The 22,015-nt window shown below is 40.9% G+C and overlaps 1 pseudogene; it reads left to right on the top strand.

Moving 5' to 3' along the window:
- Positions 1 to 2,227: 2,227 nt before the first annotated feature.
- The window catches only part of LOC132649890 (PHD finger protein 6-like), a 55,399-nt pseudogene continuing 35,611 nt past the window's right edge, over positions 2,228 to 22,015 (top strand).

Raw genomic sequence — 22,015 nt, 5'->3', positions numbered from 1 at the left:
AGTCGTCTTCCAACCTTTTACCCTCAGGTAATGTCTATCTTTGTGCCTTAGGTGTGTTTCTTGTATGCAACAGATTGCTGGGTTTTGTTTACGTATACATTCTGTTGATCTGTGTCCTTTTACTGGAGAGTTGAGTCCATTGATGTTGAGAGAGATTAATGACCAGTGGTTGTTAGATCCTTTGATTTTGATGTTGGCTGTGGTCATAAGGTTGGGTGCTTGGTTGCTTTTTGTTTTACTGTAGTAAGGTTAATTATTTCCTGTCTTTTCTTGACAGAAGCTAATTTTCTTCGGTTGTATTTTCCCTTCCAGTGTCTTCTGTAATGCTATATTTGTATGTAGGTATTGTTGAAATTAGTTTTTGTCATTGAATATTTTGTTTTCTCCATCTATGAGGACTGAGAGTTTTGCAGGGTATAGTAGCCTGGGCTGAGATCTGTGTTCTCTTAGGGTCTGCATGATATCTGTCCAGACCCTTCTGGCTTTCATAGTCTCTGTTGAAAAGTCAGGTGTGATTCTAATGGGTTTGCCATTATATGTTACTTGGCCTTTTTCCCTTGGAGCTTTTAGTATTTTTTCTTTGTTCTGTATACTTACTGTTTTGATTATTTTGTGGTGGGAGGATTTTCTTTTCTGGTCAAATTTGTTGGGTGTTCTGTAGGCCTCATGTATTCTTATTGGCCTCTCCTTTAACTTGGGGAAATTTTCTTCAATGATTTTGTTGAAAATATTTTCTGGGCCTTGGAGAAAGGAGTCTTCTTTTTCCTCTATACCTATTATTCTTAGGTTTTGTCTTTTCATATTGTCTTGGATTTCTTGGATGGTCTGTGTCAGGAATTTTTTGGATTTAACATTTTCTTTGACAGACTCATCGATTTATTCCATTGTATCTTCTACACCTGAGATTCTTTCTTCCATCTCTTGTAGTCTGTTGGTTATGCTTACCTCTATAGTTCCTGTTTTCTACCCTAAATTCTTCCTCTCCATTATTTCCTCCATTTGTGTTTTCTTTAATTTTTCCAGTTCTACCTTCAGGTCTTGATTTGTTTTGTTTATTTCCTTCATCTGTCTGATTGTATTTTCCTCCTTTTCTTTTAGTTCCTTCAACTGTTTCTTTTACTTCTTTCAGTGATTTAATTATTTCTTCTCTGAAGGTCGCAAACTGTTTGGCTGCATCTCCCCGTATTTTTTCACAGATGGCCATAATCTGCTTGTCTTTAACTTCCTCCATTTCTTTACGGATAGCCATGATCTGTTTGGTTTTACCTTCCTCTAATTCTTTACATATTATATTTGTTTCCTCTATTATCCTCTTCATCAGCATAGATGTAAGGTCATCTTCTTGATTTTCTATTATGCTGTGTTGTCCAGGGCTGTTTGCCCCTGGATGGCTGGGTTCTGGAGATGCCATATTGCTCTGTCTTTTGTTGGTTGAACTTTTACGCTGACCTCTACCCATTGGGCTGTTTTAGGTGTTGGCTGTTAGTTTCTGTGCTTCCTGGAGTCCTGAGGTAGGGAGAATCCCCTTGGCCGGAAGATGATTTTTCCTGAAGGAGTCCTCCTCTGCTTTTTGGTTATGGTCACTGTATGGCCAGTGTTTCTCAGGAACACCTCAGGTGTATAACCCTGAGTAGTAGCTGTGGTCTTTGTTATGCAGAAGTGGCTCTCCTCTTACCCATAGAAATTCTCAAGACAGCTGCCCCACTGCTGGGTTTCCCATTATAAATTTAGTGAGCTGCTGCTGTTGTTACAGTTTTCCAGGTACAGTCCTCTTGAAGAACCTGCTGATTCCCTAGCTGTGGGGTTTTCTCCAAACAGGGAAACTCAGTCTGTTATCCTGGGGCTCACAGTTCTGTCTGGGAAAGTGAGAGGAGCGCCCAGCAAGTCTCTGGGCCAGAGGCTGAGTGCTCTGCTCTGGGCCTGGAGAATGTGCACCTAGGTTGAGTTGGTGCTTGGGGGCGCCGCTCTGGTCTGGAGGCTGGGTGCCTCAGTCTGGACAGGAAGCTGTGTGTCCCTGTCTGGGATGTCAGCTGCAGGCACTGCTCTGGTCCAGATGCTGTGGGTGCATCCCTCTTGAAGGACCAGGGGTTCCCACAGTTTTGTCAGTCTAGCTAGGGGTAACTGGTTGATCCTTGGCACAGTATCTGAGGGCTGCTGTAATGGCTCTCTGGCTTTTATAGGTCTGAGGATGCAGCTGTGTGTCCCAGTGCCCTAGGGGTACTCAATAATGGCGGCTGAGCACATCGCCCCTGCCAGCATTAGAAAGTTAGAGCCTAGAGTCTGCGTGAATCCAGAAAGTCTTTTGGTGCTGTCCTGAGCTTTAGACCTGATGATCCCCCCACCCCCACCGCTGGGGGTTTTCTCCTGCCAGGGACACCCAGTCTTTGCTTTGGGGACCGCCGTTCTGTCTGGGGTGGCGGCGAGTAGAACCCACAGGCACAGACGCCCACCCGTGCCTCTGCCTTTCTGGCCGTTGGGAGCCTGAGCGTCTGCCTAAACTGGGTAATTTTCCCGAGACCTTTTCGGAGGGGTGGTATCAGCTGAGTGCTCTGAGATCAGACCAGCCGTTTCCTTCCCTGTAGGTTTGCACCCAATGGTGAAACTGAGTCTCTGGTGCCCCTATCTGAGGCGGCGAATCAGGCGCGCAGGCAGACAGGGTTCTGTGCAGGCACCTGGGTCCCTGGCTCTGGCTCCGGGCTGGATCCTGGGGCGCCCGCGGAACCCGAGTCTTTTCCAGGGGATATCTGGGTGACCTAAGGTCGGTCCCAATCGTTTCCTGCTCCGTGGGGTTATCTCTCGACTGGAAAATCCAGTCTGTGATGTTGTGGGCCCACAGTTCAGTCTGGGACAGTGACCAGATCACACTGGCGTGTAGCTCTGGGCTGGCGAACAAGCGCCTGGCGGAACCAGGGTCTCTTCCGAGGTTTAGCTGGGTGAGTTAAAGCTGATTGAATCCCCCACCGTGGGGTATCCTCTCACCTGAGAAACACAATCACTTGTGTTTTATGGCCGTGAGTTCTGCTTGCTGATCACTGTGCTGATCATTCTGTGTTCAGAATGAGACTCTTCCCGGCGCCGCCATCTTGCCCCCCTCTGTACCCAATTTTTTAATTGGATTACTTGATTAGTTGATTTTTAACTTCTTGAGTTCTTTTTATATTCTGGATATTAATCCTCTATCAGATAGAGGGTTGGTGAAGATTCTTTCCAAGTCTTTAAGCTGTTGATTTGTTCTGATGACAGTGTCCTTTGCTTTACAGAAGCTTTTCAGTTTCATGAGGTCCCACTTGTTGATTGTTGATCTTAGAGGCTGTGCTGTTAGTGTTCTGTTCAGGAAGTTATCTCCTGTGTTATTGAGTTCAAAGCTCTTCCCCTACTCAGCAATTAAAAACAAGGAAATCATGAAATTTGTAGGCAAATGGTTGGAAGTAGAAAAGATCATCCTGAGGGAGGTATCCCAGAAGCAGAAAGACACAGATGGTATATACTCACTTATAAGTGGATATTAGAAATATAATATAGGATAAACATACTAAAATCTGTACACCTCAAGAAGCTAAGTAAGAAGGAGGATCCTGGGTAAGATGATCAATCCTCATTCAGAAAGGCAAATGGGATGGACATCAGAAGAGTGAAAAAAGAGGGAACAGGCAGGAGCCTATCAGAGAGGGCCTCTGAAATACTCTAGCCATCAGGTTATTAACGCAGATGCTGAGACTCATAGCCAACCTTTGGGCAGAGTGCAGGAAATCTTATGTAAGACATGGGAGATAGAAAGACCTGGAGGGGACAGGAGTTCCACAAGGAGAGCAACAGAACCAAAAAATTCTGCGCCCAGTGGTCTTTTCTGTGACTGATACTCCAACGAAGGACCGTGAATGGAGACAACCTAGAACCTTGCAGAGATGTAGCCCAAGGCAGCTTTGTCTCCAAGTGGGTTTTCTAATAAGGGGTACAGGAGCTGTCTCTGACATGAACTTAGTGGCTGGCTCTTTGATCACCTCCCCCTGAGGGGGGAGCAGCCTTTCCAGGCCACAAAGGAAGACAATGCAACCAGTTCTGGTGAGACCTGATAGGCTAGGGTCAGATGGAAGGAAAGGAGGTGTGCCCTTATCCGTGGACTGCGGGGTGGTGGTGGGGCATGGGAAGAGAAGAGGGAGGGAGGGAGGGAGGGTGGGGCTGGGAGGGGACAAAGGGACAAAGCTGGGATACAAAATAATTAAATTGTAATTATTAAAAGGTAAATAAATTTTAATGAAAAGAAAAAAAAAGAATTACACCTGACTTCTCAAGGGAGACTCTAAAAGCCAGAAGTGCTTGGACAGATGATATTCAGACTCTGAGAGACCACACACAGAAAACAACCCAGACTACTAAACCCAGAAAAATTTTCAATCATGATGAAAACAAGATATTCTGTGACAAAATCAAATTAAATAAAAATATCCATCCTCAAATTAAAAGGTATCAGAAAAATCACCAACCCAAGGAGTTTAACTACACCCACAAAAACACAGGCAATAAATAATATCACACCTGCAATACCAAAAGAAGTGAACACACACACACACAGAGACATACACAGTCTCTCTCTCTCTCTCTCTCTCTCTCTCATACACAAACGCCTACCACCACAACCCAAACAGGCATTAACAATCACTTGTCATTGATAACTCCCATCATTTATGAACTCATTTGTCTATTAAAAAGATACAGACCATATACTCACTTATAAGTGGATATTAGACATAACTCCCATCATTTATGAACTCATTTGTCTATTAAAAAGATACAGACCATATACTCACTTATAAGTGGATATTAGACATATAATATAGGATAATCATACTAAAATCTGTACACTTAAAGAAGCTGAGTAAGAAGGAGGACCCTGGGTAAGATGCTCAATCCTCATTCAGAAAGGCAAACAGGATGGACATTGGAAGAGGGAGAAAACATAGAACAAGAAAAGAGCATACCACAGAGGGCCTCTGAAAGACTCTACCCAGCAGAGTATCAAAACATATGTTGAGATTCATAGCCAAACTTTGGTCAGAGTGCAGGGAATTTTATGAAAGAAGGGGGTGATAGAAAGACCTGGAAAGAACAGGAGCTCCACAAGGAGATCAACAGAACCAAAAAATCTGGGCACAGGGGTCTTTTCTGAGAGTGATACTCCAAACAAGGACCATGCATGGAGATAACTTATAACCCCTGCACAGTAGCCTATGGCAGCTCAGTGTCCAAGAGGGTTCCCTAATATTAGGAACAGGGACTGTCTCTGACATGAATTCCCTGACTGGCTCTTTGGTTACCTCCCCCTGAGGGAGGAGCAGCTTTACCAGTCCACTTTTTTAAAAAGTTTTTTTCCACAATTAATTCATTATATATATCCCAATTGAAGCCTCCTCCCTCAACTCCTCACAATCCTACCCTCTCTTCATCTTTCCCCCTTTACCTTTCCCTTAGTCTTCTGATGTGGAGAGTTCTCCTCCTCTGCCCTCTGCCCATAGCTTGAAGTCTCATCTGGACTTTCTGAGTCCTCTTCTTCTTTGGCCTGGCAAGACTGCATTGCCAGGGCAAGTGATCAAAGAGCAGGAGACCGAGTCCATGACAGAGGCAGCACCTGTTCCCCTTATTTGACAACTCACATGGAGACTGAGATGCCAATCAGGAAGATTCCATCTTACACCTATCAGAATGGCTAAAATAAAAACATTGATGCAAAAATACTTAATAAAATACTTGCAAACCGAATCCAAGAACACATCAAAGATATTATCCACTATGACCAAGTAGGCTTCATCCCAAGTATGCAGGGGTGGTTCAATATATGGAAATCCATCAATGTGATCCACCATTTTAACAAACTGAAAGAAAAAAACCACATGATATTTTCCCTAGATGCTGAAAAAGCATTTGACAAAATCCTACATCCATTCATGTTTAAAGTATTGGAGAGATCAGGGATACAAGGCACATATCTAAACATAGTAAAGGCGATATACAGTAAGCCTATAGCCAAAATCAAACTGAATGGAGAGAAACTTAAAGCAATCCCACCAAAACCGCATGATAATCTCCCTAGATGCTGAAAAAGCATTTGACAAAATCCTACATCCATTCATGTTTAAAGTATTGGAGAGATCAGGGATACAAGACACATATCTAAACATAGTAAAGGTGATATACAGCAAGCCTATAGCCAACATCAAACTGAATGGAGAGAAACTTAAAGCAATCCCACCAAAACCAGGGACAAGACAAGGCTGCCCACTCTCCCCATATCTCTTCAACATAGTTCTGGAAGTCCTTGATAGAGCAATAAGACAGTTGAAGGAGATCAAGGGGATACAAATTGGAAAGGAAGAAGTCAAATTATCACTATTTGCAAATGATATGATAGTATACGTGAGTGACCCCAAAAACTCTACCAGGGAACTCCTCCAGCTGATAAACACCTTCAGCAAAGTGGCCGGATAAAAAATTAACTCAAAAAAAATCAGTAGCCCTCCTGTATACAAAAGACAAAAGGGCTGAAAAAGAAATTAGGGAAACAACACCCTTCACAATAGCCACAAATGACATAAGGTACCTCGGAGTAACCCTAACCAAGGAAGTCAAAGACTTGTATGAAAAAAATTTCAAATCTCTGAAGAAAGAATTAGAAGAAGATATGAGAAGATGGAAAGATCTCCCATGCTCATGGCTTGGCAAGATTAACATAGTAAAAATCGCCATCTTACCAAAACTCCAGCAAGTTATAACACATGCTGGAGAGGATACCGAGAAAGGGGAACTCTCCTCCATTATTGGTGGGAGTGCAAACTTGTACAATCACTTTGGAAATCAATCTGGTGTCTTCTCAAAAAATTTGGGAATGCACTATCACAAGGTCCAGCTATACCACTCCTGGGTATATAACCACATGTTTCTCCACCATTCAACAGGTCATTTGCTCACCTATGTTCATAACAACTTTATATTTAATAGCCAGAATCTGGAAACAACCTAGATGTCTCTCAGTGGAGGAATGGATGCTGAGATTGTGGTACATTTACACAATGAAATACTATTCAGCTATTAAAAGTAAGGAAATCATGAAAATGTCAGGCAAATGGATAGAACTAGGAAAGAACATCCTGAGGAAGGTAACCCAGAAACAGGAAGACAGGAATAGTATACACTCACTTATAAGCAGATATTAGCCATATAATAGAAGATAGCCATACTGAAATATACAGACCTAAAGAAGCTAAACACTAAGGAGGTCCCTACTGAGTCTGCTTACATATCATTCAGAATGACAAACAGGATAGACATCAGAATCAGTGGAAGAAAGGGAACAGGATGGGAGCCTATTATAGAAGGTCCTCTGAAAGGATCCACCCAACAGGGTTTGAAGCAGATGGTGAGACTCACAGCCAAAATTTGAGCCCAGGGAGTCTTATGGAAGAAGAGAGGGGTGGATAGAAAGACATGGAGGGTAAAGAGCCCAACAAGGAGAAAAACAAAGCCAAAGATTATGAGTCTTGCAGAGACTGATGCACCAACCAAGGATCATACACAGAGACCATCTATGCAGGTTTTTTATTTCTATAAATTTGTTTATAGGGTGGATTACATTGATAGATTTCCCTATATTGAACCACCCCTGCATTGAAACCTGTAAGGAAAAAATGACTAATGACATAGAAAGGCAAACCCATCAGAATTACATCCAATTTCTTTCCAGAAACTCTAAAATGCAGAAGGTCCTGGTACCTTACAGATACTAAGAGATTACGGATGTCAGCCCTGACTACTACAACTGGCAAAACTTTTAATCACTGTAGAGGGAGAAAACTAGATGTTCCAATAAAAAAAAATTAAACAGTACCTAACCACAAGTCCAGCCCTACAGAAGATACTAGAAGGTAAATCCCAACCCAAGAGGTTAACTACACCCAAGAAGACACATGAAGTAATCAAGCAAGTCAAAGACCTATATGATAAGAACTTCAAGTCACTGAAAAGGAAACTGAAGAAGACTTCAGCAATCTCTCTCATCAATGCACAGATAATGTACAGAATCTAAACAGAAAAATAATGAAGCTAAGAGAAATGATGAATGGAATGGACCTAATAGATGTGTAGGGAACTTTAACACCTCCCCCACCAAAAGAACACAGTTTTTTTCTCAGCACCACATGGAGCCTTCTCCAAAAGTTACCATATGTCACTCACAAAGAAAACCTCAAAAAACACATGATAATTAAAATAACATATTAATCTTTATCAGATCACCATGGATTAAAGGGTTCAACAACAGAAACAACAAAAAGACTACACACCTCTGTTAGAGTCATTGTTTCTTTGTTTAATTTCTGTTTTTTTTTTTTTTACCTGTCCTTGGATGACAGTGGGATATTGAAGTCTCCCACTGTTAATGTGTGGGGATTTATGTGTGGTTTTAGTTTTATTAATGTTTCTTTTACAAACGTGGGTGCCCTTGTATTTGGGGCATAGATGTTCAGAATTGTGATGTCTTCTTGGTGGAATTTTCCTTTGATGAGTATAAAGTGACCTTTCCCATCTCTTTTGATTAATTTTGGTTGAAAGCCTATTTTATTAGATATTAAAATGGCTACTCCTGCTTGTTTCTTGGATCCATTTGCTTGGAAAACCATCTTCCAGCCCTTTACTCTCAGGTAGCATCTATCTTTGTGACATAGATGTGATTCTGTATGCAAAATTTGTTGGGTCTTGTTTACACATCCATTCTGTTAATCTGTGTCTTTTTATTGGAGAGTTGAATCCATTGATGTTGAGAGAAATTAATGACCAGTGGCTGTAAGATTCTTTGATATTGATGTTATAGTACTGTGTTTGTGTGCTTGGCTACTTTTAGTTTTGCTGTAGTGAGGTTTTTTTTTTATTTCCTGTGTTTTCCTGAAAGTAGTTAGTTTTCTTGGGTTGTAATTTTTCTTCTAGTATCTTTTGTAACTCGGGATTTGTGGGTAGGTATTGTTTAAATTTGTTTTTGTCTTTGAATATCTTGTTTTCTCCGTCTATAATGACTGAGAATTTTGCTGGGTACAGTAGCCTAGGCTGACATCTGTGTTCTCTTAGTGTCTGCATGATATCTGTACAGACCATCCTGGCTTTCATAGTCTCTGTTGAGAAGTCAGGTGTGATTCTGATAGGTTAGCCTATATGTTACTTGGCCTTTTTCTCTTGCAGCTTTTAGTATTTTTTCTTTGTTCTATATACTTACTGTTTTGGTTATTATGTGGCAGGAGGATTTTCTTTTCTGGTCTAATTATTTAGGTGTTTTATAGGCCTCTTCTATGCTTATAGGCCTCTCCTTTAAATTGGGGAAATTTTCTTCTATGATTTTGTTGAAAATATTTTCTGGGCCTTGGAGGTTTTCTCTCACCTGGGAAATACAATTGCTTGTGTTTTAGGGCTCTGTGTTCGGTCTGTTGGTTGCTGTGCAGTCACTGCCATCCTGCTTGTCAAGCACAGTGTCCTCCTGGCACCGCCATCTTGGATCTTCTTTTCCTACCTTTTTATACCACCATATCCCTTCCAATCCCCCAACACTAGTTAGGAGAGAAAGAATGCTATAGGGCAAAGGGGGCACCAACATTCTTAGACTACTTCTTACCTATTAGGGGTATCAAGTTCCTTGGAGCAAGTTTGATCTTTATCATCAGGATATCTCTAGCCAGCAATCAGCAGTTAAGGAAACAGGAACCAGCAAGATCAGTAGGGGAAGCAGCAGCTGCCATATCTCTTGAGGTTCTGGCATTGATATATCCTCTGCAGAGTACTCTGAATTCCAAATGTAAAACTTGATCTTACCCAGGATCCTCCTTTTTGGTTAGCTTCTTTGGGTGTATATATTTTAGTATGTATATTCTCTATTATATGTCTAACAGCCACTTATAAGTGGATCTTCTTATGCAAATCTCTAGTCACTCCTTGGAAAGTAAAGGAGGCAAAGGGCAGTGCTAGTAGATGCGCTTTTTAAGAGTGAAGGCAAACTAGAGCAAAGCAACTAATGCCCCAGAGCTGAGGGAGTGGTCCAGAGCTTCCAGAGCACGGGAGAGATGTGATAAAAGGCACAGTTGTAGTTGCTGAAATTGGGACAGACAGAAAACTCAGAGCCTGACTAAAGAAAAGTTCCTTGTAGGTAAATGGTAGATTCACAGGTCCTCATTGAGTAAGTAAATTCAGAAAAGTTCCAAACATAAAACATCCAAGAAATCAAGGACACCATGAAAAGACAAAATCTAAGAATAATAGGAATAGACAAAAAAGAAGATTCCAGGCTCCAAGGAACAGAAAATATTTTCAAGAAAATCATAGAAGAAAATGTTCCCAACTTAAAAAAAGAGATGTTCATAAACACACAAGAGGCCTACAGAACACCAAATATACTAGACCAGAAAAGAAACTACTCACGCCACATCATAGTCAAAACACTAAACCTATAAAACAAAGAAAAAATATTAAAAGCAGCAAGGGAAAAAGGCCAAGTCACATATAAAGGTAGACCTATCAGAATCACAACATACTTCTCAACAGAAACTATAAAAGCCAGAAGGGCCTGGGAAGATGCCATACAGACTCTTAAGGGACCACAGATGCAAACTCAGACTACTATACCCAGCAAAGCTTTCAGGGGCAGATGTCATGCCGACTCTAGGAGACCACAGATGCCAACCCAGACTACTATACCCAGCAAGCTTTCAATCAACATAGATGGAGAAAAAAATATTCCATGACAAAACTAAACTTAAACAATATGTACACAGCAACCCAACCCTACAGAAGATACCAGAAAGAAAACTCCAATCGAATGCAATCAACTACACCCAAGAAAACACAGGACATAGATAACGTTACAAAAAAAAAATTAAAAGAAAACAAGCATAGAAATTTAAAAATACTTCCAAAAAAAAAAAAGAAAGAAAAAAAGGTTCCTTGTAGCTAAAGGATAGATTTGCAGGTTCTCACTGTGTTGTCTTTCAATGAATCAATGTTAGACCACTATGGTTACTGTTTTCCTGTGTGTTGAAATTTAAGGTTGACCTTGAAAGGAAAATAAAATTAAAGATTGATGAAACAGTGTGTAAAAAACATTAGGTCCAGAATGTAAATTCATTCCCATTGCAGGAAAAGGCAGCTTCAAATGCTCACTTGTTTGTTAGTTATACTCTTTCTCTCTTCAAAAATGGTTTTCTCTCCTGCAGGCCAGAAGAAAATGACAAAAGTTGACCCTCATCCTCACATGAGGTATATATGTACTCAGGCATTATTCTAATATGATTTGCACATATTAACTCATTTCTCACAATCTTTTGAGAGGGATACCATTATGTTCTCCATTTTGCAATTAACACTTCTGAGGGACAAGAGGTAGTACAGCTGGATCAATGTCATAGAGCAAGAAGTGAGGGAGCTGAGATTCACAGTCAAAAGTGTGGCTCCCATAAGCTAAAAAAAGAGCCCTGGTTTAGGTATTGGCTTATCTGTGTGGCTTATAAAGAAAATAGTTCATTTGTTTTTATTATGACAACTCCTACATTTTCACCAGGGAAGGTAATACATTCTTCATTTGAATCCTTATTCTTCTTTACAATAAACTTGTGAGGTATTTCATCCTCATTTCCAAGACATCACCCCAAAGAAATATAAGGTTGAGTGATTAAAAGTTTGGCCAGAAGACTGCCATACAAATGAGCACATAGCACTGGGAGCTCTGTGTTTGTTGGCAGTGAAATCCAGCGAAAGGAGGACCCACAGAGATGCCAGGAGAGTACAAAGAAATAATGGATGTAAAAAGGCCTTGATGAACAAGTGCAAGGGCTAAGGCCTGTGCATTTGAGTCACTGGAAAACCGGTTCCCCAGGACCTGGTCCCAGGCTTTCTGGCCTCAACCCAGAGACTTCTTCCAGTGCTCAGCTTTCTCTTCAAATCTCTTTCTAGGTCTCCTCCGATCCTGCCTGCATAGCCTCAGTGAGCTGCAGAGTGGAGAATAGAAGGCACACAGAGAGCAGGAGGCGGGGCTATTGCCCCGTGCCTTTCTAGGTGCTGGACCACGCGCTTGCGCTTTATTTTGGTGGCTTCAACAACCCCGGCTAGGTGGCCAATTAGGGTCCCCGGCGTGCTCCAGACATCTTAAAGTTCTGTGGGTCATGTGCGTACTGAGGGAGGCAATGTAAGGGCGTTCGGCTAGCCCCTTTCTCTTCGAATGAATGGAAACAACCCCTGGCAAAAGAACCCCATACTTTGGCAGTGCTGGAGAACCAACGCCAGTCTTCCTCGTGGGCGCTGTTATCCTGTCATCCCCCCATTGTCCCCGCTGGTGAGTTCCATTCGGGAGCTAGTGCCTCCTCCCCCCATCCCCCAGCCCCCCGCCCCCCCCCCCCCCCGGCCCATTCTCATTCTGGCGGGAGAAGACGAGGAGGCCGCCACCTCTGCCTTTTGCTTTAGGGGGGATGACTCACGGTGGTCTCCTTGATTTTCAGGGACCCCCCAGAGGCAATGCACATTGCACATGCATTGTTGGTGCTCTCTGGAGAGTCTGGCAACCTAGTGCCTAAACGAAGCTGCAGCCAGGTCTTAGGGGGAGGGGCCTTCACATCGGAGGAGGGAAATTCTGGGCTTTTTTTAAAAAAACAAACAAACAAACAAACTGTGCTGTGGCTTATATCATTTGAGGGGTAAGGAGGGTGACTCTTAGCTTAGAAGTGTAAGGGACAAAAATAATTAGGATAGCATGAGGGTGAGCCCTACAGAATGGGGGGGGGAGAAAAAGAAAAAAAATTCCCGGCTGAGGGGAATTGGGTGAAAGTGGATAAGGAGATGCTTTGGACTAAGGTCCTTAGAGGACGAACTCCTGTAGGAGGGAGGGGTGTGAAGAAAGTGGTATGATGATATTTTCCTGAATTCCAGAGACTTGGCCAAGGACAATCGGGAGGGGAGGAACCCCGACTTTCTGAAAGGAACCTGCTGAACTGAAAGGAAGATAGTTTTTCAGTTTATCCAGCGCCTTGGTTAGAGGGGGAGTCTAGAAGTCCAGTGTGTGGCTGGGGAATACGTAACAGAATAATCTGTTCTGTTACGTGTCTGGTCCTTTATTACATGGGCGAACAGCCCGGCGTTCTTTCGTAATTTCTATTCGTTTCTTATTCTTTGGGAAAGTGAAAAACAAATCTTTTGATCTCTGAAAAGCCTTCAAATTTCCTCTGTTTCTACGTAATATCAAGTCTCATGTATACAGTTAATTTTTTCATTACCCTTTAGCGTGAAACAGCTGGAAAATTCCTTTAGTTTCCTTTTGAATAACCTCAAAAAAAAAGCAGTGTGAAGCATTTAATAATACTGTGCAACCAAATTCAGCATTAAACTTTGAGCTTTGCTTGCTCTTGAAAACCTTTATTTTTAAAAAATTTTATTAATTACAGTTTATTCACTTTGTATCCCAGCTGTAGCCCTCTCCTTCATCCCTTCCCAATCCTACCTTTTTTCCCTCATGTCCTCCCCTGCCCTTGCTCCAGTCCACTGATAGGGGAGGTCTTCCTCCCCTTCCATCTGATCCTAGTCTTTTAGGTCTCATCAGGACTGGCTGCATTGTCTTCCTCTGTGGTCTAGTAAGGCTGCTCCCTCCTCAGGGGGAGGTGATCAAAGAGCCAGCCACTGAGTCCATGTCAGAGAGAGTTCCTGTTGAAAACCTTTAAATTAAAATGAAAGTGCTAAGTATATGTAGATGATTATGAACCCCACAGTAATGATGCTTGAGTGTCCTCATTCTGCTTAACCTGAGACCACAAATGTGATTGCAGTAGATAAAAATCTGTATTTTTATGATAGACAGTTTTGCTAGGGATCATTGTTTCCATGATAGTCTCTGCTGCTGCATGTTTTATAAGGCAGATGTAAAAAAACTCAGCAAGGTATGCACACATGCACTATTTGAATTTTAGTGGAATAATCCAATAAGTCATTCATAGCATGGCAAAATTTCAACCGTTTATTGCACATTTGTCTGTTTCTGGTCACTTTGCAAATAAAATATAAATTACCAAGAAATATATGAATATTTTACAAAGCAAATTTAAGTGCATCTTTTTTTTTTGTTTTCTTTTAGATTTTGGAATATTTAATCTTTAATCATTTAGAAAGCCAGTAGCAGATCTGGGTGCCTTTTATGAATCTTGGTGTTTTTGAATAGCTCTATAAACTGGAGCAGCTATATTTTTCAGAAAGCAACTGGACACGTACTTGTCTGAGCGAATGCAAACACACTTCCCCTTTTGTTTCTTTTGTTTCTCTGCTGTCTTTTTTTTTTTTTTTTTTAGATGTTAAAATATTTGCTGCCTGTTTTCAGTCAGTTTCACAGTTTTATTTATAGCCAGTGTTCTGAAATCAGTACTATTGACAAGTACCCTGTGGCACTTGGGGGCACTGAGGTATTTAAAAGTATAGATAACATTAAGAGTTTGATGGTTTAGCAACCATCAATGCAGAGATGTAAGACATTTGAAGTCTCGTTCAAAAGCGAATACTGGATACAAATTAACAAGAAGAAATGTTTTCTTTCTGGTTTCATATTATATCACATAGTGGTGATCCGGTGATCCACGATGAATAGCTCTGAGTGATTGTAGATCCTGCTGCTGCTGCTGCTGCTGCTGCTGCTGCTGCTGCTGCTGCTGGTGAAGAGATGCTTCTCAGAGAGCTACCAACTGAGTTAGTGAGCCAAGTCTCTAAACACAATGTCATGAAAATGGTTCAATATATATAAATGGCAATAATTTAATAAGCTAATTTATAAAGACAGAAGTTTGAGATTGTTTTGATTGTGATGCATGTTAGGGCAACCTGGATCTGAGCTGCTTATTCCCAGTAATTGGGAGAATTATGCAAATCAAAACACTGATTTGAAATTTGTTTAGTGATGGCTTGAAAGGATCTGTGTTGAGAACGATGATCCAGATCTGTAGGCTTCCGTGTTACATCTTTTCTTCCCTTTTTGGTTAGACTATACAACCTATAATTATAATCTGATCAAATGCAAGGCTCATTCAGAAGAATTTCCCTTCCACTGCACACTGTTGCTATCTTACATATGGAAGTTACTGCATGGAGAAGACCACTGTCAGTTTGGCTTTTAATAAGCATAAGGAAATGGGCTTAGAGAGATAAAATAACTACTTGGGTGTCTGTGGCCATATGGCTAACACATGGCAGCCCTCAATTTGAACCCAGGGCCAGAGCTCCTAATCAGCAGCTTATACTCTCTGTCTTTTTAAGCTGCTCTACCCCAAATCACATTTTTAAATACTATGCTAGTTTTCTAATACAGATTGCTGAGTTTAGGACACACTTAGACTCCTATTGTTTAATATATTCTATCTTGCTAAGTGTTAGGCCAGAACCCTATACATATCCTAGGTAGAAATGGTTTGTTCTTACCATGAATATTTCTTGGTAGTCTCTGACCATAAGACAACTAACTCATTGTCCATGGCCTAAATTTACTCAGAGTGTGTGGGGCACTGCAGAGGCAGGGGGTCTCTATGTATGATCTAAATAAACAACTCCTAATGTGTGTGTTCCTTCTTTTGGGGGGAGAAATGTTCACTATTTAAAAGATCAAGATTTCCTCCTAGAGAGAGTCAGGCACACGAATGGATATAGTAAATGCTGTAAGTTTTACCAGATGAAAGTCGAGTAAGAATCATTACAGGGATTTTTAAATGTCACACAAGAATTTCAATTGAAAATGAGGAAAGGCAAACTGTAGTTTTATGAAGACAAATTGTATATAACAAGAACTGTGGTGAAGGAAGCATAATGCTTGCAGTTTCCTTGCCAGCTCTGTGTAGATGTCCTACAGGCATCTTAAACTCGGCCTGTTTAAACCAGTATTTATAACCTTTTGCCCTGAAATTTGATTCTCTTTCTGAATCCCTTATCTTCAACCCTTCTTTTTACATCTGTTGTGGTTGTGTAGGTTCTATTTCTGAGCATATTTTGTCTTTTTCTTAATGCTACCCTGTATCAAGCATTTTTTTTCTAGTTTTTTTTTTTTTTAAGTAAACACACCACTGGTACTTGTTTAACTACTTTTAACAGCTACTGTCAGGCTTGTGAGATGGTTCAGCTCTGGTAAAGGTGCTTGTCACCAAGCCTGACAACCTGAGTTCAAGCGCTAGGAACCACATAGTGGAGGGTGAGAACCAATTAGTCCTGCAAGTTGTCCTCTGACATTGACACACACACACACACACACACACACACACACACACACACACACACGACAGTTATTTTTTTTTAAAAGCTAATGTTACTTTCCAAAGTATCCAGGGACTTCAGCATGACACTGAAAAATCCTCTCTTAATGTACTTTTCCCAGCCTTATCTCCTTTCTTGAGTTTTCAGACAGTCCCCTCTATGCTTTCCTTTGCTGCTGCTTCACAAAAGTTCTTTTTGTGTGGCTCAGGTAAAACTCGTGCTTGTGTATGCCATATAGTACAGCAATACATTCTTTGTAGTCAGAACACATGGGCAAGCTTTTTCTTCCATGATGCACTGTGGTCTCCAAGAGAGTTGAGACTATGTTCTCATTGCCTAGTGTAGCATTCACAAGGGCATAGCATGTGAAGGGTTAGCATGTTGCTTTAAGTCTTCTTTGTGCTCACTATTTTTTTTAATAAGTAAGTAAGTGGGCACTGATCAGCCCTTGCATCTCAAAGAGGAATGGATTTGGAGAGGAGAAAATGGGAAGCCTTTAATTTACTAATGGACTAGGTTTAAACTGGAAGTCCTGGAATAATATAAAAATTCCTGATTTGGTTAATCAGTATTGTGGTGTTGTTTGAGGCTTTGGCCACTTGAAAGAGGAGTAGAATGAATTCCATTAAAAAAAAATTAGCCTGGTTATTTCTTCAGTATGGTTGAGAACTGTGTGTTTACCTCAAACATGAGGATCTCCTCAACCTTAACTCACCCACTGTGGTGTTATTCTTGAGCATTATATTTGCCAGGTAAACCTTAGATCTTATCTTTATATGTGTTTATCAGATATTCCAGTACCTGTCTTGTGCCAAGCACAGTGTTAATGAAATAAATTTGCATTAGAAGTGAAGAACGCCACAGGAGAGCTGGGAAAGAAGACTAAAGCTGATCTATCAGGGAAGTCAGAAGGCTTTGTGGAAAATGACATCTGAGCCTTGTGTGGTGACTCACATCTGTAATTCCAGCACCCAGGAGGCTGAGGCAGGGGGAAGATGTGAGTTCTAGACAAGCTTGGCTACAGAGTGAAACCCAAAAAAAAGTGGTTTCTGCAAGTGGGTTCTACCAGGAGAGTAATACAATGGAAGTCAAAAGTGGAGGGGAGAGTTTGAAGAAGTAGTTGAAAACAATGAATGATTGCAATATGCCAGTGATGATGCTTAAGTCACTTGTGTGTGTTGTTTAGCATTTATTTAGTAAGGGCTGATTGGGGTTAAGATGCCTCACTTGGTTTTTGCACATAGAAGCAGCAGATGTTGGGTGACTGTTAATGCTACCCAAGTCCCTCTAACAGTGATTTCTCAGCTTCAACAAATCACAAAAAGGGGTGCTTTTCAGATAGGGGACACTTTGGTTTTCATAAGATAGGGTCTCACTGTATAGTCTAAGCTGACTTTGCATTTGCAGTTCTCCTGCCCCAACCTTCTGAGTGCTAGGAGTACAGGTGTCTGCCACAAGGCAAACTTTTTCTATAAAAGGCCAGATGATACATTTCTAAGGCATTCCCCCAGCTATTTGGGCTTAATTGTAATCAAAGGCAATACAGGAAAAAAAGTTTATTGTTGTGCCACAGTTAACAAGAACTAGGCCATGTTGGGCTCACAAGACATTTACCATAGGGCGTTTGGGGAGGAAGAGAGGTAAATTTCCACCAAGAATATTTTTCTCTTCATCTTTGCACCTATATACATATGCATTATGAATGCATTCGTGCAAATAGAAATTCTTTTAAAAAGCCAGTTATAGTATGCAGCTTAATTTTATTGCTTGTAGGTATTTTAACAGAAATTCATATTAAAGTGAACTTTACCTCTGTGGTGATTAAGTAGAATAAACAGTGACAGAGAAAACTGCGTGTTTGGCTAATACAGAAATGCATTTATTTAGATGGAGTCTTTTTTTTTCTTTGCCTTCATTTAGTATTTTATTTTTTTGTAATCAGAAACACTGTAATTTTATATCACATTAATCTCATTTGTGTTTGCTAATGGAGAAGGACCAAAACCAGTAATACAAAATCTGAGCTTTAGGAGGTGTGGCTCAGTGGTAGATTGTTTGCACAGATTCTTTAAGGCCTTGGTTTTAATCCTCAGAACTGCAAAAGCAACTGACCAGTAATGTCAAATAATTTCTGTGCAGTTTGGGTGGACTCTCTTGGCCTTTATTTGAATGTAGCTGTGTTTTTAGCCTTCTTCACAGATTAAATATAGCAAGCAGCCTGGCACTTTATAATATTCTCAGATGAAAAGACCCATAGCTGAGAAGAATCTAAACAAAAAGGTCTGTACCTACCAAATATCTGAAATATTCAGTTGAACAAAGGGAAAAAAGTAACTTGTGCACCGGTGGGAGAATCTGTTTTTCTTATCAGACATGATTTAGATAATTAGATAGAGTTATAATATGTGAGTACTAAGCAGAAGTTCAGAGGGTTAGGTTAGACAGGAACTTCATAGACCAAGTTTATTGTCCTCCAGTTGCTAAGACTCTGTCAACTGCTTTGATTTAATCTGTTACTCTGGTAAAAACATAACAAGTGCTTCCTATTGTCCCTATATTTTAGAGGCACCTGGAATTTAAAGTCCAAATCTGTCTTGTAAGCAACTTGTCATTTTTCAAGGATTTGACATTGTTCAGATTTTGATGTTTTTCACCCTCCTTTTAGACCTCCTAAGCAAGTTTTTTATGTGGGACTTCTTTAAAAAATACTGTTCTTGTAAACAAGAGGATAGCTATAAGATCACATAGAAACAGTTCTCCGATGCAGTCAACTACATTGTTCAGCTTTGAGACTGTGTCTCTGTCTGCTCCAGCTCAGCTGTATGGAACTGTGCAATAAGGGTTCCCATGTAGCCACTGGATTCATGCTTTTCCACAAATACTTTCTTTTTCTGTCTATCCATGAACTTGGCAACCTCATTTTCCTTTTCCTTCCCATAATTACTGAGAAATAAGTATTTTTCCTTTTGATCCTTAAGACTTTGTGGAGACTCAGTTTTGTCCTTGGCCTTGTTCAGTTGATTGGAGCACAGGTAAGCTCCACTGTCTACTTCCTACGTTAGTTTAGCTAAGTCTTAGTCTTTTGAATTCTGTGTATGTCCTCTCATGAGTAACTTGATTCCTCTTTCATCTTTGGGTCAGATCCTTGAGACTTATATCTGTGGTACAGCTTAACTCATGTTAGCATAGCAGAACTTTTGGCTGTTACCATGGCTTCTGAGCATACAGTGGAAATGCTGTACAATTCTCTGTGACAGGACCTCCTTTCCCAAAGTCTCCAACTTTGGAGCTGGATATTCATAATTGAGGTTGCTCACCTTTTCCAGGAGCAATCTGGAAAGGGGTTAGGGTAAAAGAAAAAGCATTATCAGTGACAATGTTTTTGCGGTTTTAAAACAAGAACATGGAATGGGATGCAAGCAGAGTAACCTGAGAATTAACATGCATACCTACATTGGAGGAAAGGAAATTAGCTCTCAAGAGAATATTTGGTAGGTTGGTCAGCCGTCCCCCCCCCCCCCATTAAGCAGAGAAAGGCCACCATTGTTCTTGAAAAACATGTTCCTGTCACATTAGTTTTTATTTTCCCATATTGGAAAGCACCAGGGATACATTGAAAGCATGATGAAAATGGCAGCTGACAGTCTTCTTCTGGAGGACAAGTAGTGGAAGACTGTGGCAAATTGCAGTAAAGACTGGCAAATTGCAGAGCAAATGTTTTCTGTAATGGCAGGTACTAGGTACCGGTACTAAGGTTCATCTGGCATGCCTTGCTATGATGATGGTGGTGGTGATGGTTGGTTCTCGTTTCGTCTCTTTTTGTGTGATTGGTTTTCCTTTTTCTTTTTCTTTTTTTGGGAGGTGGGATGGGGACAGGGTCTCCTTTTGTAGCCCCAGCTGGCTTGGAACTCAAAGACGTCTTGCCTGCCCTGCTTCTGCCTCCCTGGTGCTGAAATTAAAAGCCATGTGCCACCGTGTCCAACCCTCTTCTAAAATAATTTTTTAAATGAGCTTTAAACTCTTTTTAAAAAGATTTATTTCTTTTTTGTGTATACAATATTCTGTCTGCATGTACACCTTCACACCAGAAGAAGGCACCAGATTTCATTATAGATGGTTGTGAGCCACCACGTGGTTGCTGGGAATTGAACTCAGGACCTCTGGAAGAGCAGCCGGTACTCTTAATCTGAGTCATCTCTCCAGCTCCATTTTTTTCAATAGTTGAACGTTTCATACATTTATACATTTTTATCATATGCATCAACCATTACTTCCCTCCAGCTCCTCCTAATGGCCCTCACCTTGTCACCCTACTAACTTCTTGGCCTTTCTTTTGTTATTACTAGTCCCGAGTCCAGTTATTGCTGTCCATATGTGCATATGTGTGAGGCCATTTACTGAGGTATGGGGAACCTACTAGCAGCCAAGTCCCCATAGAATAGTGATTCTCCATTTCTTTCTAATTCGTTTACTTTTACCTTCCTTCCTTCCTTTCTCTTTTCTTTTCTTGAAAAGACCTGTCTTTTATTTGAATTTGCCACAGCATTTCAGAAATGGTTCTACCCACCTATCTTCTTTCCCAACTTCTTTAATTATGATATTTATCTCTAAGCTCTCAATTTTGTTTCTAGAAGAGCTAATCTGTTCCACTCTACGTTCTGTGTTCTTTGAACCGAATTGTCCTCAAATTCACTTTTCCAAGTCTTGAGTCGTACAGTTTGTAAGTTATTCTTGATGTGTGTGAGTGTTGTGCCTGTTGTACAGTTCCATTGGAAGTCAGAAGAGAGTGTTGGATCCCCTGAAAGTAGAGGTACAGATTTTATGAACCACTGTGTGGATCCTGAGGCCTGAACCTGAGTTCAGAGTTCTTATCCACAGAACCATCTCTCTAGTTACTGTTTCTGAGTAAGGGTCTCAGTGCGGCTCATACTAACCGTGAACTCAAGTTGCCATCAAACGTGAAATCCTACTGCCTCGTTTTTGGAGAAATGCCTGAAGGTAATTAGGTAAAGTCTTCAATTTTTAAGTGTGTGTGTACACACCATAGCACACTTATGTAGGTTATAGGACAGCTTTGTGGAGTCCTTCCACAGCAATTTATTCATTTTTATTTAATGTGCATTGGTGATTTGGCTGTATGTATGCCTGTGCCAGAACTACAGACAGAGTTACAGACAGTTACAGAGTTACAGACAGACAGCACAGAGTTACTCTGTGCCAGAGTTACAGACAGTTGTGAGCTGTCATGTGGGTACTGGGAATTGAACCCTGCCTGGTCCTCTGGAAGAACAGTCAGTGCTCTTAACCACTGAACCATCTCTCCAGGCCCCTCACCATCCACATTTCTGTAGGTTTTAGGGGGTTGAATTCAGGAAACCAGACAGGCACCTTAACTTGCTGAGCTATCTTGCCAGCCTAAGTTTGCAATTAAAAAAAAAGTGAAACATGGATGAGAAAAAAATGTGATATGAGACGTGCCAATGTTCAATAACAGAATTGACTTAGAATCAACACATTTATTGGATACTTTCTTTTTTTTATTAATTACACTTTATTCATTTTGTATCCCCCCCATAGGCCCCTCCCTCCTCCCCTCCGATCCCACCCTTCCTCCTCTTTCTGCATGCATGCCACTCCCCAAGTCCATGAATAGGGGAGGTTCTCCTCTCCTTTCTGATCTTAGTCTATCAGTTCACATCAAAAGTTGGCTGCATTGTCCTCTACT

This window comes from Meriones unguiculatus, chromosome X (assembly GCF_030254825.1).
Source record: "Meriones unguiculatus strain TT.TT164.6M chromosome X, Bangor_MerUng_6.1, whole genome shotgun sequence".
NCBI lineage: Eukaryota > Metazoa > Chordata > Mammalia > Rodentia > Muridae > Meriones > Meriones unguiculatus.
The sequence above is the reverse complement of the archived record's forward strand: the minus strand, read 5'-3'. Positions and strand labels throughout refer to the sequence as shown.